At 40.5% G+C, this 17,912-nt stretch overlaps 1 pseudogene; it reads left to right on the forward strand.

The window, feature by feature from the left end:
* The first annotated feature begins 11,306 nt into the window (after positions 1 to 11,306).
* LOC124112451 overlaps positions 11,307 to 17,912 on the forward strand; it is a 37,820-nt pseudogene continuing 31,214 nt past the window's right edge.

Raw genomic sequence — 17,912 nt, forward strand, 5'->3', positions numbered from 1 at the left:
CCATAAATATTGCCTTGTCCCACAGAACTCATGTTCTCTGGAACTGGGTACACGTTCGTCAAAAATCATCTGATTTTCTTTTGGACAACGAGATCGTAAATTGTGGTTCATATATCGCTTAGATGTTTTAGATTAATATGTATATTTATTTTTAAAATTCATATTTCATGTTTTTGTCATAGTTAATAGTCATCTAATCTACTACACATACGCATGTACATAACGTATAGGAATCATGTTCTCATTGATGTTAATATTTGATAATATATGTCACATATATGTAGCTGTTTGTTTAAACAGGGGACACTGTTGTGCCTGTGGGCCGCCTCCGTGGTCTAGTGGTAGAGTGTCCGCCCGGAGAGCAGAAGGTCCGGGGTTCGATCCTCGGCCGCGTCATACACAATAGACGTTAAAAGTAGTACTTGTCGTTACGGCATTAAGGGGCTAAAACAAGGACTGGTCGGCTTGGAGTCAGTATACTGTGTCTGAGTGGGGTATTCATGTTAAACTGCGGCATGGTATTTCATTGAGCTTACACAATAAATAGGCATAGGTCCAGACTAGTACAAGGAGCCACACACGTGCATGCATGTCGCTATATATGTGCAATAATCTTGGACGCGACGTTAAACTCCATTTCATCACACCTGTTGTGCCTTAGTTTGAGCGGTCGTCGTAATGTACTGTCGCCCACTGTATACGTTCCTCATCACTCACACGCACACATATACGACAGGTGCTCGGATCATGCCCACGTGTATCGCTAACACCTGGTGTCATCACACTGTCCTACCCCGTGGGGATCTGGGTCAGATTGTTTGTAGGAAGAGACAAACGAATGGATCTCGTGGTATCGGTAACTTCTCAGTCTGCCTACATCTCAATCTGCCTACACTTTTTTTGTAGGCAGACTGAATATAAATTAGTAATTAGTGTAGGCAGACTGAATATAAATTAGTAATTAGTGTAGGCAGACTGAATATAAATTAGTAATTAGTGTAGACTGAGAGTAGTGAAATGCTATCTTACCTGGTGAAAAATGGAATGGTCCACAATGTAACAGCGAGAGAAAAGGAAGATGCTGCTTTACATACATGTGGTATCAACAGTAGATTAAAAAACAACGGCCACACGGCCTTTCAGACACAAAATAATTTAAAGGTTAATGTGAGACATGCAAATGTTTCTTTGTTTTGGTTAGTTATCAAAATACTTTATTTAGTTTCAATGCCTTCTCAGTTAGAAGGATTAACCAATTAACTCAGAGATCAAACACTTACTTATCAACTTTGTTTTTATTAGTTAATCCTATTCACACTTTTACTCATATTTTTAACCTATTACTTTATTTAGGAGTATTTTATTCTAAAACCCCTGAAATAGTATAAAAGGTGTGTGGAATACTTTGGTGACGGTGTTATGATGGCTGCGTTACAGAAAGTTGAGTTCATCACTTCTCAGGCTGGAGGTCAGCAAGTCTTGTTTGGAGGCTTCAGGTATCGCCAACTCAAGAGTACTGTTGAGACTGTTACTGATGCAGAACTTCTCCCTATCACCATCGAAACTGACTTTGAGCTGCCAGCTATTCAGGCCTTGGAAGAGACATTTCCTAGCTCTGATCTTCGTGGGCGTTTGTTCCATTACAGCCAGTGTATTCTGCGCAAGGTCGAAGCACTTGGTCTTGTTAGACTCTACAGAGAGGATGCAGAAATCCAGAGAATCATCAGACGATCTGCCTGCCTCCCTCTCCTGCCACCAGACACAGTTCAAGATGCATGGCTAGAGATCCTGGAAGATAGGCCGGACATTCCGCTTTTGAACAACTTCACTGACTACGTGACGTCTACATGGCTGGATGATGAAGCCCAGTTTCAGATTCGAATGTCGAACCAACACAACAATGCAGGGCCGAGAACAAACAGTCACCTCGAAGGATGGCATTCACGCCTGAATAGAAGCTTAGGAAAGGCCCATCCAAATTTATATGAATTTGTTTCCAAATTGAAGGAATTTGAGAAGATTGACAATATTCGAAGAGCTCAACTTCAACACGGCGGCCAGCAAACTCCCCGAAGGAGAGTATACAGAGACTTGGAGACTCGCGTCTTCAGACACTGAAAGTGAAGCTTGTACAAGGATATCTCATATCTCTCTTTGAAGATGAAACAGGCACGTTTCGACAGGTAAGCTTGTTTTGTGCCATAATGTATTTTATTGAATCTGGGAGGCTTATCATTACTAATCAAAACCGTACGCTCAGTTAGAGTGACATACGATGCAGATATATTGGAGTAGCCATTATCAGTGTCAAGTTAGGACCACATACAGCAAAACCCCGTTATTACGGAAATCCCACCAACCGGTCAAGTTTTGTAGGGAATGTCTAGATATAATTATGAGACTTTCCTATGATTCGTTAACGCTCCGGACACGCTTTAATGCGGACATTCGTTAATCCGGACATCCGTTAATGTGGACATGTGTTAATCTGGACATTCGTTAATCGGGACATTTATTAATCCGGACAATGTCCCTGCTAAGGGAGTTCACTGTATATAAAGTAAGGGTCAAGGACACAAGGACGTAGGCGCTGAATAACTACAATACACAACCACAACTAGCTATAGTGCGTCGTATAAGCAGCCGCTACTCGCATCACTGCTGGTAAGTCGTACATTGTGAAATACACGCCATATGTAAAGCGACCTTCCTGTTCCTACTGGCAAGGGGTCACGTGACCCAGTCGCCTAAAGTCCCGCAATTCGCTGTTCAAAGTGGCGCCCCTTAGGCGAGCCAGAACGCCAGAAACCAATGATCAAGGGTTCGAATCCCAGTCTCACCCCGATAATGTTTCTAGGTGTGTGAGCACCATACCTCTGCTCGTGTAGTTCATCCAAGTGGTAAACGTCGAGTTTTCTTCTCACATCATGCAGACACGCAGGAATATGACTGAACAAGTGTTCACTACCGCGTTAAACCAAACTCACACTATTGGCAAAGACTGTTTCCAGAAGACATAACACTATGAATATGTGATTAGAGGAATTAATGTCCAGGGTCCACTTGCACAAAACGATCTTAGCGCTAAGACTATTGTAAGCCTATGTTAAAGTATGAGAGTTAATACGTATTTGTAATGGCAATTACGATAATGTATTATTATGTATCACATAAACTGCTTGTACTGAGAATTATGGGCTGAGAGGCATAAAATCGTATCGTATCGTATCGCATCGTATCGCATCGTATTGTATTGAGGCGTAAGATGTTTGTTACTCCGTCAGTGCAACTGAACAACTGCCACATGTACATCCCCATCTTACAATACGTCTGTGAAGCACTCGTAGAGCGTCCGCCCGGATATCTCCAGGCGCGTCATACCAAAAGACGTTAAAAGATGGTACTTGTTGTTACCCTGTCGGCATTAAGGTGCTTAAGGACTGGTCGGCTAGGAGTCAGTATACTGTGTCTGAGTGGGGTATTCATGTTAAACTGTGGCATGGTATCTCAGTGGTCTAGCACTATTAATCGACATAAGTCCGGACTAGTACAAGCAGCCACACAAACACGTACTTACTTTAATTAGGAATTTAACTTGAGCTTTCCGACATATGCGTATTTCGCGCACACACACACGTGCATGCACGTCGCTATATAAGTGCAATAAGGGATTGTCTTAAAGTCGGGCCAATAATGGGGTCGGGTTAATAACTGTCCTAGCACTTCTTAAGTAACTAAACATTCTTTACACCTAAAGACTAGTATTTAATCTACCTGTATATCACTTTAGTGTCTCATATTGCAGTAGTTAAAGAAAACACAGTGCTCAAAGGGGAACCCTTTTCCCTCTACATTCTCAAAGTTCTTTATTAGAAGTGATTGGTCTGTGTTCGGTTTGACTTGGCCCGGGCTGTCAAAATCAACTTTAAACTCACAGATGTATGATCAAATGTGTTTACATCTATAGACTAAGTATGGATAAGAATTTATGGATAAACAACTTCTTTATTACAATTAAGAGCGACGTTTCGGTGTAGCTTCTAACACCGTTATCAAGCAAGTGATATACAGAGTGGTTGGCAAGTATATGTACAAGTCGGAGGCAATGTTTATACAGTAGAGTAGATATTGTTATCATGGAGTAGAGAAGCCTGTTATGTACACACAGGGGTAGTGATGACAATCATCGGTGAAGTCAGTGACATAAACAAAGGATGAAGCCAGTAATATAAAGAACAGGATTATGGCTGATTGGGGTCTTTGATGAGTTGATGGTACGCCGGGGGTATGAAATAGCCTTGGTCACGGTTGATTGACGGCGTACCTGACCACTTCATCTGTAACTTGGGAGAAAGTCCTTTGTAGCGCCTGTTAAAGAGGCACCATAGTTTATACCAAACTGAAAATGATTTGCTGTGTAAATGTCTGTCATAATTCTTTTTCTGTCTATGACCAGTATCTTTCAAGTTGATCCTCGCCTGATCCCATGCATCTAAAAGATTTTCATTTACTTTCATGGGATATTCTTCAACTTGAACTTTGTCGGTATATGGAGTCTGTATCATCACATCAACGGGCATGCATAGCTCTCTTCCGAACACCATCTTGTTTGGGGTCTGTTTGGTCGTCCATGGGCGACGCTGCGGTAAGCCATCAGTGCAAATGGTAGTTTCTTGTCCCAGTCCTTGACATAGGGGATCCAGATACTGGGCCAAGATATCAACCACTGTCTTGTTAAATCTTTCAACCATGCCATCAGACTTTGGGTTGAACGGAGTGTTTTTTGTCTTTTGGATGTCAAAAATCAAGCAAATCTCAGAAAAGAGTCCTGACTCAAAATTTCTCCCCTGATCTGTGTGGATTTCATGTGGAACCCCAAATCTGCAAATAAATTGTTCAACTAAAGCATTAGCAACTGTCTTCGCTTCTTGGTTAGGTAGTGCATAAGCCTCCATCCATTTGGTGTAATAGTCACCAACCACACATATGACTCTGTTTCCACTTTCTGTTTCAGGAAATGGACCTAAGATGTCAATTGCCAATCTCTCCAGGTGTGCTCCAACACTGTACTGCTGTAAAGGTGCTTTAGATTTTCTGGTCGGCTTGCGTTGTGCAGCGCAAGTCTTGCAGATTGCACAAAGAGACTTGATCTGATCAGACGTCCCATGCCAGTAGAATCTCTTTCTCACCGTGGAGAGTGTTTTCATGTAGGCAAAGTGTCCCCCTGCCTTTCCTTGGTGTGCTTCATATAAAATCTGTTTCTGCAAGGAGCGTGGAACTACTGTCAAAAGGGACTTCTGATTACCGCTTGAATCTGACCATTTAAGGCAAAGTACCCCTTCCACAATCTCTAACGCGTCCCAAAGACCCCAATAGACTTTGGTTGTAGCCGACTCACTGGACAAATCTTCCCATTTAGGTTTTGCTGCATGTGACTCTAGCAGATCAAAAATGGGCTTCAAATCTGGGTCAAACATCTGTTCAGTGCGAATCTTGGATAGAGACCACTCTGGCTCTACAATGACTTGTGCTAACATCCTTGTTGCTGTGTCTTCCATTCCACGCTGCTTGCAGGGTTTTCATACATACGCATTGCCATGTTTCTTGCCAGGACGTTGCTCAATCTGGAAATCATACTCGCTCAACACTCCTAACCATCTTGCCAACTGTCCTTCTGGATCCTCGAAATTTAGGAGCCAACGTAAGGAGACATGATCTGTTCGAATCAAGAATCTCCGCCCATAAAGATAATGGCAAATATACTTGATGAAAGTGACAACAGCTAACAACCCTCGTCTTGTGACGCAGTAATTTCTTTCTTGCTTAGACAGGGTCTTGCTGGCATATGCAACAACTTTTTCACTGTCGTCTTGGTCCTGTGATAATACAGCACCCATGCCAAAGTTGCTCGCATCTGTGTCTAAGATGAACTGATCTGTATGATTTGGATAGGCCAGGATGGGGACAGAAATCAACTCTTCCTTCAATAGGTTGAAAGCTTCATCACATTCTTGACTCCAGGTGAAGATAGAATTCTTCTCTGTCAGGCAATGGAGGAGTCTGACTATATCTGCAAAACCTTGAATGAAGCGCCTGTAGTATGATGCAAGGCCCCAAAATCTCCGAACCTCACTCACATTGCTAGGTATGGGCCAATCTCTCACACTCTCTACCTTTTGAGGATCTGTACTCACTCCTTCGGCTGACACAACGTGCCCCAAATAAGTCACCTGTCTCTTGAAGAAGTGACTCTTGGAGGGTTTCAACTTCAGCCCAGCCTCTCAAAATCCGTCAAACACTGTTCTCAGTCTAGCCAGCAGGTGGGGGGGGGGTGGGGGGGGGGGGGGGGGTGGGGGGGTGGGGGGGGGGGGGGGGGGGGTGCAGGGACTTGATGAAGGCTCGATAACTTGTTGCTCCAACATGTCTTGAACCATTGTATCTGCAGTTTCTTGCTGTACAATTGGCAGGCGGCGATAATGCTGTCGTACTGGTGTGGCGTCCCCTGTGTTGATACTGTGTTTAACAATACTTGTCTTTGCAAGTTCCTTGGAGTCAGCTGCAAATACATCTGCTTGAGCAGAACTGCTACATCCTTGCTCTGTGATTCTGTCAGTTCACTGCAACTTCTGTTCCATAAATCTCTTAAATATTCAGGAACACTTGTATCACCTGTACCTGTAATGTCATCAGGATCAGGTGTCTGTTCTTATAAATTGTCTAAACGTCTAACAATGCCTGTTGTAAGTCCTCCTTTCATCACAACAGGATCTGGATGGGGTCTGAAAACTCTAATTGGTACAATCTACTTCTTAATGTCAACATCACCCTTGCGACTATTAGCCCTTTATTCTGTAATCCTAACGCAAGTCGGGTTCGATTAACCCTTCTCCGGCAGTTGTCTGTCCAGCCCCTGGTCTCACTACACACGGTATGAACGCTTCCCCACAACTGGGAATAATAACCTCTTGTTGTGTTGACAATCTCCAACACAACTTCTCGCTTCTCTGTGAGGAGACGCCCCTCTCCTTCCCCAGACGTAGTTCTCGACGTTCCACGTCTAACTTTGCTTGATAACGCCCCAGGAAGTCTAGTCCCAATATAGCTGACCCTCTGATGTCTGCTACTAGGAAGTCAACTTGTTTACTGACAGTCATGACCTGAATCGTCATCCTGGTCCTGCCATACAACTTGAGACTACTTCCATTTGCCTGCTTCACTTTGTCAGAATCGCGATGACAATCGACGACTGTCAAAACATCTAAATATAGACTGTAAACTTTAATATTTTATAGGGACGACAAATCACTTTGTGATAACTGTAACTGTAACTGTAACGTGTATGCTTGAATAATTACGATCTTGGAATATTCCGTCGGAATGAATCCAGAATGGCTGTCGGAATCTCGGAACTGTCAGACGTCATCCGGACGTCAACAAAACGTCATCCGGATGTCCACAAAGGTATATAATAATCACTAATCCACGATCAAATACTTTGAGAGCAGACCAAGTATTAATATTATTTAGCCATTTAGATTAAAAGCTATACAATAAAAATCTCTTAGAATGCGAAAAATATAATTTAGCGGTGACGTAACCCTGGAACCCTACCTTGCTTGTCAAAGTCAAAATATTGCCGCCCCGAAGTTCACCTTGACAGGTCTTCTTATAGGTGACGTAAGGTCTCATGACACGCAACTGTGACGTCAGAAAATCCAAGATGGCGACTGTAAACATGACTGGCGTGACTCAAGTTGGAATTTACTGCTATACTTGATTCTGTAACTTGGAAAAACGCTGCTTAAAGGTATCATGTCATCCTTATAACATACAACATGATGCTGGTACAATAGTTGAAATTAGTGTGATGGCTGGGAGTTGTTCCACTGTCATAAAAGGCTGTAAGTGTGATCTTTGAAGTACATGTTAACCTTGCTAGAACAGGAATGTTTGTTACACTATGTAGGTATGGTCGCCGTCGGGTTCGATTAATCCTTCTCCGGCAGTTGTCTGTCCAGCCCCTGGTCTCATTACACACGGTATGAACGCTTCCCCACAACTGGGAATAATAACCTCTTGTTGTGTTGACAATCTCCAACACAACTTCTCGCTTCTCTGTGAGGAGACGCCCCTCTCCTTCCCCAGACGTAGTTCTCGACGTTCCACGTCTAACTTTGCTTGATAACGCCCCAGGAAGTCTAGTCCCAATATAGCTGACCCTCTGATGTCTGCTACTAGGAAGTCAACTTGTTTACTGACAGTCATGACCTGAATCGTCATCCTGGTCCTGCCATACAACTTGAGACTACTTCCATTTGCCTGCTTCACTTTGTCAGAATCGCGATGACAATCGACGACTGTCAAAACATCTAAATATAGACTGTAAACTTTAATATTTTATAGGGACGACAAATCACTTGCGATTTGTGATAACCGTAACTGTAACTGTAACGTGTATGCTTGAATAATTACGATCTTGGAATATTCCGTCGGAATGAATCCAGAATGGCTGTCGGAATCTCGGAACTGTCAGACGTCATCCGGACGTCAACAAAACGTCATCCGGATGTCCACAAAGGTAAATAATCACTAATCCACGATCAAATACTTTTACAATAGTTGAAATTAGTGTGAAGCCTGGGAGTTGTTCCACTGTCATAAAAGGCTGTAAGTGTGATCTTTGAAGTACATGTTAACCTTGCTAGAACAGGAATGTTTGTTACACTATGTAGGTATGGTCGCCGATAATGGAGTAATTCGCCAATACAACTTTGGCCCGGCCCGGCCCGGCTTTTAGGCAGCCCCGTGCAGTTGTCTTGGACGCGACGTTTCACCTCACTGTAGAATACTCTAGCACACGCTTGACAGATTGTGTTGCTGGTACACTGATGCAGGGTGAGGGAATACTCTGTACATATTTAGATTGTCCTGAAAGCGTCAGGCATCCAAAGAAGGTTTATGTTCGTGGAATATGGAATACGGTATAGACATGGTGTCACTACTTACTGATAAGTTATTGCGAAGAAAGATTTTCTTGGAATTTACTTTTTTCACATTTTGTTTAAAGGACCGGTCGATTGATATGCAGTTTTTTTTTGACGAAACAAAATATATTGTCTACTGGAGCCCTCTCTGAATATCGAAATGAATTTAATGACATCAGCATTTATCAACATTGCTTCTCGGAGATATCTCACACAGCAGATTTAGAAATGTCCGGTTATCGCAATGTTGTCAGCTGATAAGATGTACTTTTGTTCCAAGATTAAGTCAAGTCCATTTCGAACAGACACACACACACAGACACACACACATACACAGAGAGATATGTACAGACAGAAAAACAAACTCGCACACACAGGCACAGCCATACACACAGACAGGGAGAGATATGTACAGACAGACAGACAAACTCGCACACACTGAGACACGAACACACACAGGCACAGTCATACACACATACAGGGAGAGATATGTACAGACAGACAGACAAACTCGCACACACTGAGACACGAACACACACAGGCACAGCCATACACACATACAGCGAGAGATATGTACAGACAGACAGACAAACTCGCACACACTGAGACTCGAACACAAACAGGCACAGACATACACACATACAGAGAGAGATATGTACAGACAGACAGACAAACTCGCACACACTGAGACACGAACACAAACAGGCACAGACATACACACATACAGAGAGAGATATGTACAGACAGGCAGACAAACTCGCACACACTGAGACACGAACACAAACAGGCACAGACATACACACATACAGCGAGAGATATGTACAGACAGGCAGACAAACTCGCACACACTGAGACTCGAACACAAACAGGCACAGACATACACACATACAGCGAGAGATATGTACAGACAGACAGACAAACTCGCACACACTGAGACACGAACACGTTCAGGCACAGATATACACACATACAGAGAGAGAGAGAGAGAGACACACACACACACATCAAACACGCACACACTAGCCCACACAGACACACGCAGGCACACACACACCATACGCATTACCTTTCTCACAGACACACAGGCAGATTCACACAGTGACAGACACATCCACAAAGAAACACACACGCACACGCACACACACGCGCACACACACACACACACACACACACACACACACACACACACACACACACACACACACACACACACACACACACACACTCGCCCACACAGACACAAGCAGACACACACCATACTCATTATTTTTCTCACAGACACACACAGGCAGATACACACAGTGACAGACACACATCCACAAAGACACACACACACTCACACAGACACACACACACTTACATACACACACAGACACACACAGGTAGATACACACAATGACAGACACACATCCACAAAGACACACACACACTCACACAGACACACACACACTTACATACACACACAGACACAGACACACACAGGCAGATACACACAGTGACAGACACACTTCCACAAAGACACACACACACTCACACAGACACACACACACTTACACACACAGACACACACAGGTAGATACACACAGTGACAGACACACATCCACAAAGACACACACACAGATACACACACACACTCACACAGACACACACACACTTACATACACACAGAGACACAGACACACACAGGTAGATACACACAGTGACAGACACACATCCACAAAGACACACACACAGATACACACACAGACACACACAGACACACACACACGCACGCACCCCCGCATGCAGACACATAATTTTTCTCTCAGAGATATCTCTCGTTTTGTACATCACACATTAGCACAGCGGCGTACCATGTACTTTTATTTCAACATCAGGCCGAGGTTATCTTTGAATTTCACGTTCATATAATTAGACATATCCTACGTGACAAAATACAGGTGCGTATAAACACCTGTTTAACGGTTGTACAAAGCACCACTTTCGTCATTTAAAAAATATGTACAATGTGGTGCAATGGGCGTAATTAGTATCAGGAGATTGCTGATGAAACGAAGCCAGCATGGACTCCGGTTCAATCGCATCTCCATTGTTACACAATATTCTTTATCTGTAAGTTTTTTTCTAGCCATATGTTCGTTGAAATGGAAAAAAATGTTTTGATAGAAATAGTTAATTGTATGTTTTCAAATAACCGACACCCAATTCATTCACTTTTTAGTCATTATGTCTGTTATCGATGTCCAATTCTCTTACTTATATCCTTACGTAATGATATTTACGTGTCGATCTGAACCAGATGGTAGGTATACTATATATAATGGGTATTAAAATCGGGTTAGACCAATTCGACGGCACCACAATGAAAACCTTTGCCATACAAGTTCTTTTGCTAACGCTCTTCATTGCGTTGTCGGGTAAGTGTTTCTGTCATGCATTTTATGTATTGTTTGTTTGTTTGTTTGTTTGTTTGTTTATTTGTTTGTTTGTTTAACGCAACACTCAGCAATATTCGAGCTATATGACGGCGGTTTGTACATAATCGAGTCTGAACCTGACAATCCAGTGGTTGACATCTTGAACATCGATCTACGCAATTGGGAAACGATGACATGCATTAACCAAGTTATCAAGCCTGACCACCCGATCATGTTAGTCGCCTCTTACGACAAAGGGAGTCGCCTTTTACGACAAGCATGGGTTGCTGCAGACCTTTTCTTCCCCGGATGTTCACGGGTGTTTTATGTACTGAATTAGATTTTGATTGAAATGTTAGGCGAACTAATGCTGCCAGAGTTTAGTAATACATGTGCAGAAACGCACACAGTGTTTGACAAATTGAATGTTTTATTCCGTGGATATTAAACTTTAGTCAAATGAGAAGGTGTCCGCGACTGTATTTAGGTTTAAATGAGTCACATTTCTCTTGGTTGGTGTATGCATAGTATACATATCTTCCATGATATAGTATCACAAATATTACCTATGAACAAATATCTAAGATGTGAAAACTAAGAAAATGTTATAAACTATCGAAATGTAAATTATTTAAAAAATAAAACTTATTAATATTTGTTTTAAATAAACAAAGAAAAAACTGATTACAAAAAATTAACTAATCGGGTTTATGTAGCCGAACTAGAAGTTCATTAAAAGGCAGCATCTATATACATGTACAGGCGAACCTGTAATCTATTCTGACCATGAGGCTAACTTGCAATGAGCGTATTTCATTTAAGTAACTACCTTTTAAACTATACACAATGCATTAGGTTCAAAGGGATTAAATGTAATACATACGTATTTGCGCGTTTGCGTGAATATTTGCAAACAAATTCAACAAATATTTTCTAAATCACTTGTGTGGCAATATTTGTTTTTATACCTTCTTTTTATATTCCTCTTCTAGAAATCAATATATTCGTTTATGGTTTGAATTCGCAAGAAAACGATAGAGTTAATGAAATGTTATTTACCATTCTTCACATACATCATATTAGCGTTTATCAAAAATGAATACTTTTGAAAGACCCGTTAACCTGCCACTATCTTAAAACAGTCCAGTCGAGTACGCCCGCATGTTTAAGTGCACACCACATACAGAATTATTTTGAAAGCAAAATCAGGTAATTATAATGATTTGGAGTCTGTATGCTGGAATGTGTTTGAGGCTATAAGTGCGTGAATGATGGTGTATATGATAGAGATCTTAGTGTACTAGATGTTTTCAAAACTGGAAGCATAAGCCCCAAACGGGCTAATGAAGATAAACACACAAATAATTTTGGTTACAAATTAATTGAATTATGTAAAAGTTTTAATATGTTAATTTGCAATGGACGATTTGGACAAGATAAGCATACAGGAAACGTTACCTGTAAAAACGCAAGCACAGTGGATTATTTTATATGTTCAAAGGATGTGTTTAATGTTGTTATTGACCTTGAAGTGATGGACTTTTGTAATTTATATTCAGATGTACACTGTGGTCTCTCTATATATTTTAACGTTGCCGTCACTGAAGATATGCCTTGTAGGAAGCCCAGTAAAAGAAAATGGAATCCTGAGAAGAAAATAGATTTTATAAATAATATTGATGTAACCCAAGTTGACACTATTTTATACGAGATGAACCATAGACGTGATTATGACAAAACGTTCATCAACGATATTGTGGTAAGACTAGCAGAAGTGTTCCTTTTATCATCATTACAAATATCAGATAATGTTAACAGACCTAATAATTATATACCTAAAACTGGGGATAAACCATGGTTTGGAAGAATTTGTAAAACGGCTCGAAAGAATTATCATTTGGCAAGACGACTGCATGGTAGACATAAGTCGGAGCAAAACAGGAAATCGTTACTGATTGCCAGCAAAGAATATAAGAAGGTTATGAATAAGTATATCAAACAGTACCGTTTTAATATGCAGAAAACGATGCAAAATATGCGTACAAAGTCCAGTAAAGATTATTGGAAGTTACTGAATAAATTTAAGAAAAAAACGAAACCAGAGGAAATTGATCTTGACTCTTTCTTTATGTTTTTTAAAAACATTAATACATCTCCAGAAATGGACTCTGATATAGAACTGCAAGTTGACGGAAACGATGACCATATCCTTAACCAGGAAATAACAATAGCAGAAATTACGAAGGCAGTTTCGAATCTTAAGACAAATAAATCGCCTGGAAGAGATGAAATCCTAAATGAATATTTGAAATATACTATTGATTTGTTTATCCTAGTGTATCATAAATTATTTAATATTATATTTGATACAGGCATAGTACCAGAAGAATGGCTCCTCGGATTGATCAAACCTATTTATAAAAAAGGTGATCGTAAAGATCCGAACTCTTACCGACCAATTACTCTTTTAAGCTGCATCGGTAAATTGTTTACCTCTATTTTAAGTGAAAGAATTAATAATTATCTAGAAAATAATCATTTGTTATCAGAATCACAAGGAGGATTTCGACACGGATATTCTACTGTTGATAACATGTTCGTATTGCACTCCCTCGTTGAATACCTTAGGGCACACAAAAAGAAACTATATTGTACATTTATAGATTTCTCTAAGGCCTTCGATAACGTTTGGCGCTTTGGACTCTGGCAAAAATTAATAAAAACAAATGTACAAGGTAAATGCTTCCAGATCATATTCAACATGTATCAAGGCATAAAGTCGTGTATTGTTGCTAATGGTGAAAATTCATCGTTTTTCTCTAGTGATATCGGAGTTAGACAGGGGGAAAATCTATCGCCAATTCTCTTTGCCCTGTACTTAAATGACCTTGAAGAATATCTCAAACAGAAAATGTGTAAAGGTATTGATGTTATATCGGAAGTTGATAGAATCTGTAAAAACATTATTGTTTTGCTATATGCAGATGATACTATTATACTTGCAAATAACGCCTATGACCTTCAAAATAACATGAATGTTTTTTTATGAATATTGTAAACAGTGGAAGTTGAATATTAATATTGATAAAACTAAGGTGGTTGTATTTGGATCAAGAAAAAACAATGATGTGTTTAAGATAGGTGATAATGTTGTTGAAGTAGTAGATCAATATAAGTACTTGGGTCTGGTTTTTAAACGAACTGGAAACTTCCTAGCAGCCAAGATGTCGTTAGTGGCTCAAGCTAGAAAAGCTATGCATTTACTATATATTAGAATACGTAACCTTGACTTACCAATAGACTGCCAGCTATTATTATTTGATCAAACAATCGTGCCTATATTAACATATGGTTCCGAAATTTGGGGATTTGGTAAACTAGATATGATAGAAAAGGTTCACACGGACTTCTTAAAATATATACTAAGGGTAAAAAAAAGCACACCCCACTATTTTTTAAATGGAGAGCTTGGAAGAACCCCTATTACGGATTTAATTAAAGAAAGAATTTTGACTTACTGGTCTAAGATAATTTATAATAAACCAACGAAATTGTGTACTGTTATGTATAATATATTATTTGCAGACTCTGGTAACCATAAATACAGCTGGCTCGAATATGTTAAAGGACTATTTGATGGATTAGGCCTTAGTTTATATGGACCCAACAATTCATGCCAATGCCCCCCCCCCCCCCCCCCCCCCCCCCCACAAGGCAGTATTTTACCGAATATTTAAACATAAAATCCAGTTAGAAAATTATGTGCTGCCGCTACCCTTAAGACTCAGTATCCCGATTACTAAAATAAGATCCACAAACCATAGATTACCAATAGAAAATGGGCGATGGGAAAATTTACCACGAGAAGACAGAATTTGTAGTCACTGTAATAAACATGACTTAGCTGACGAATATCACTATCTACTAATTTGTCCTTTTCTGCATAACTTGCGTAAGCAATATATTCAAAAGAAGTACTTTACAAGACCTAGTACGATTACACTTGATATGCTACTAAATACTGAAAGTGTATTAGAACAAAGAAAACTAGCACAGTTTGTAAAAGAAATCCTCAAGATGTTTAATTAAATTTATGAGTCTGTTGCAGTTAAACGTATAGTTGACGCACGTCTGTCTCTTGCCTCGTGTCACCATAAATCTTCATTTGTACCTTCAATATGTCATAGCTATGACCTTGAAGCGAAATAAACGTTTGTTGTTGTTGTTGTTGTTGGAATGTGTTTGAGGCTATACGTGCGTGAATGCGCACATCTGTACGCGCGTGTGTGTGATTCTGTGAGTGTGATTGTGTGTAGTTTAGTTTAAACATCTTTTATTCAGATTGAAATGGATTGGGAACAAGTTATCCAACTAAGGACTCCGTCTCCACTGTGTGACCCAGTGTGTGTACGTTTGATTGTGTATGTGTGAGTGTGTGTGTCTACGTGCGATTGTGTGTGTATGTGTGATTGTGTGTGTACGTGTGATTGTGTGTGTGAGTGCATATATGTGACTACGTGATCTCTACGTGATTGTGTGCGTGTGCGTGTGATTGTTTGATTGTGTGTGTGCTACTGGTGATATTTCCGTATAAGGTTTAATTAGTGCATTAAGCTGTCAAACATACGTCTGGTTAAGAGCCATTGTGCATTTCATAACTTTAAGTAGAGAAGGACAATTAAACAGCATACGAGGAAGAACTAATTGAACTGAACTGTTCCCATGTTTTCTGTACAGAGGGAAGGAGAAGCAGGTCGCCATGCGCCTATCTGTCCCGGCCCCCGACGGAGAGCAGATTCCCGCAACCCGTCAACAGTAACGGGTATGTATTCGACACAGAGTTAACCCCGTTTATTCCGACACCCCGGACATAGAGGCGGTACTACACCTCGTGATTCAGTAATTCGGACCTGGTTAATCCGGACACATTTTGCTTCATGTCTTTCCACGTAGAATTGGACACATTATGCACATGCTTCAATCACAGTAGTTTCTTGTCATAATATCAACGTTCATTTTAATGATGATTTGGGTTAAGACAGCGTGGATGACCAGCTGTGGCAGGTTACAGGCAATAGGGCCAACTGATCGGTCATAGTTCCCAAGAAGCAGAAAAGAACACCCGTACTCGATATATACACACTTTGTATAGCTTGCTTCATGTTTTGTGTGTGTACTCCATCTTTCAGTGAACACACCCATCATCAAATATATAATCTGTTAATGGTAGTGAAATGGGGTTTAACGTCGCGTTGAAGAACAGTGCACGTTTATAGTTACAGGCCAGGTCCGGCCAACAGACAGCCCTTGAGGAACCCCCACTGGGGACCGCAGGGAGCCCCATTTCGTCATCCGGATGTCCACGGAGGTAAATAATCACTAATCCACGGTCAAAAACTTTGAGAGCAGACCAGGAATGTTTGTTACACTATGTAGGTATGGTCGCCGATAATGGAGTAATTAGCCAATACAACTTTGGCCCGGCCCGGCCCGGCCCGGCCCGACTTTTAGGCAGGGTTTTTTACGAAACAAAATATATTGTCTACTTGAGCCCTCTCTGAATATCGAAATGAATTTAATGACATCAGCATACATCAACATTGCTTCTCGGAGATATCTCACACATCCGATTTAGAAATGTCCGGTTATCGCATAAGTGGTCAGCTGATAAGATAACACGTCCCATTTTAATTCTGGAAAACCAATAGTCCAGAAACTCTACGGTCTTTGCCCAGTCTCGGTCAAAGGTATTTACAAATATAAACATGCTGTTTCCATGGGAACATACTAGGGAAGAAAAAAGAAAAAAAAGGTTAAAAAAACTCAATATTTACACTATGTCGCCCATGGGCCAGCCCATGGGCGAGAATATCTTCCTTTACTCAAAACTCATGTTTTTGTTTCGCAAATACATAAATGTATTTCTTTGAAGTAGCATGACACAAAATTAAACTCATTTTAACTTAATTCAACGATTTTATAGCGATACTGAAATATTTCGCCCATGGGCGAGAGGAAGGTTTGGCCCATGGGCGAGAATATTTTCCTTTACTCAAAACTAATGTTTTTGTTTCGCAAATAAATAAATGTATTTCTTTGAAGTATCATGACACAAAATTTAACTCATTTTAACTTATATTAATTCAACGATTTTATAGCGATACTGAAATATTTCGCCAATGGGCGAGAAAAAGGTTTGGCTCATGGGCAATCCCATGGGCGAGAATATTTTCCTTTACTCAATACTCATGTTTTTGTTTCGCAAATATATAAATGTATTTCTTTCATATATCATCACACACAATTTAACTCATTTTAACTTAATTCAACGATTTTATAGAGATATTGAAATAATTCGCCCATGCATGGGCGAGAATATTTTCCTTTGCTCAACAGTTTTAGTGTCGCAAATACATACAGATGTGTCTACAAGCATGACACATGATTCAACTCATTTAAACTTAATTCAACTAATTTGTGGCGTTATTAAAATATTTCGCCCTTGTTTTCG

This window comes from Haliotis rufescens, unplaced genomic scaffold (assembly GCF_023055435.1).
Source record: "Haliotis rufescens isolate VD_foot unplaced genomic scaffold, xgHalRufe1.0.p SCAF_12, whole genome shotgun sequence".
NCBI classification, from domain to species: domain Eukaryota; kingdom Metazoa; phylum Mollusca; class Gastropoda; order Lepetellida; family Haliotidae; genus Haliotis; species Haliotis rufescens.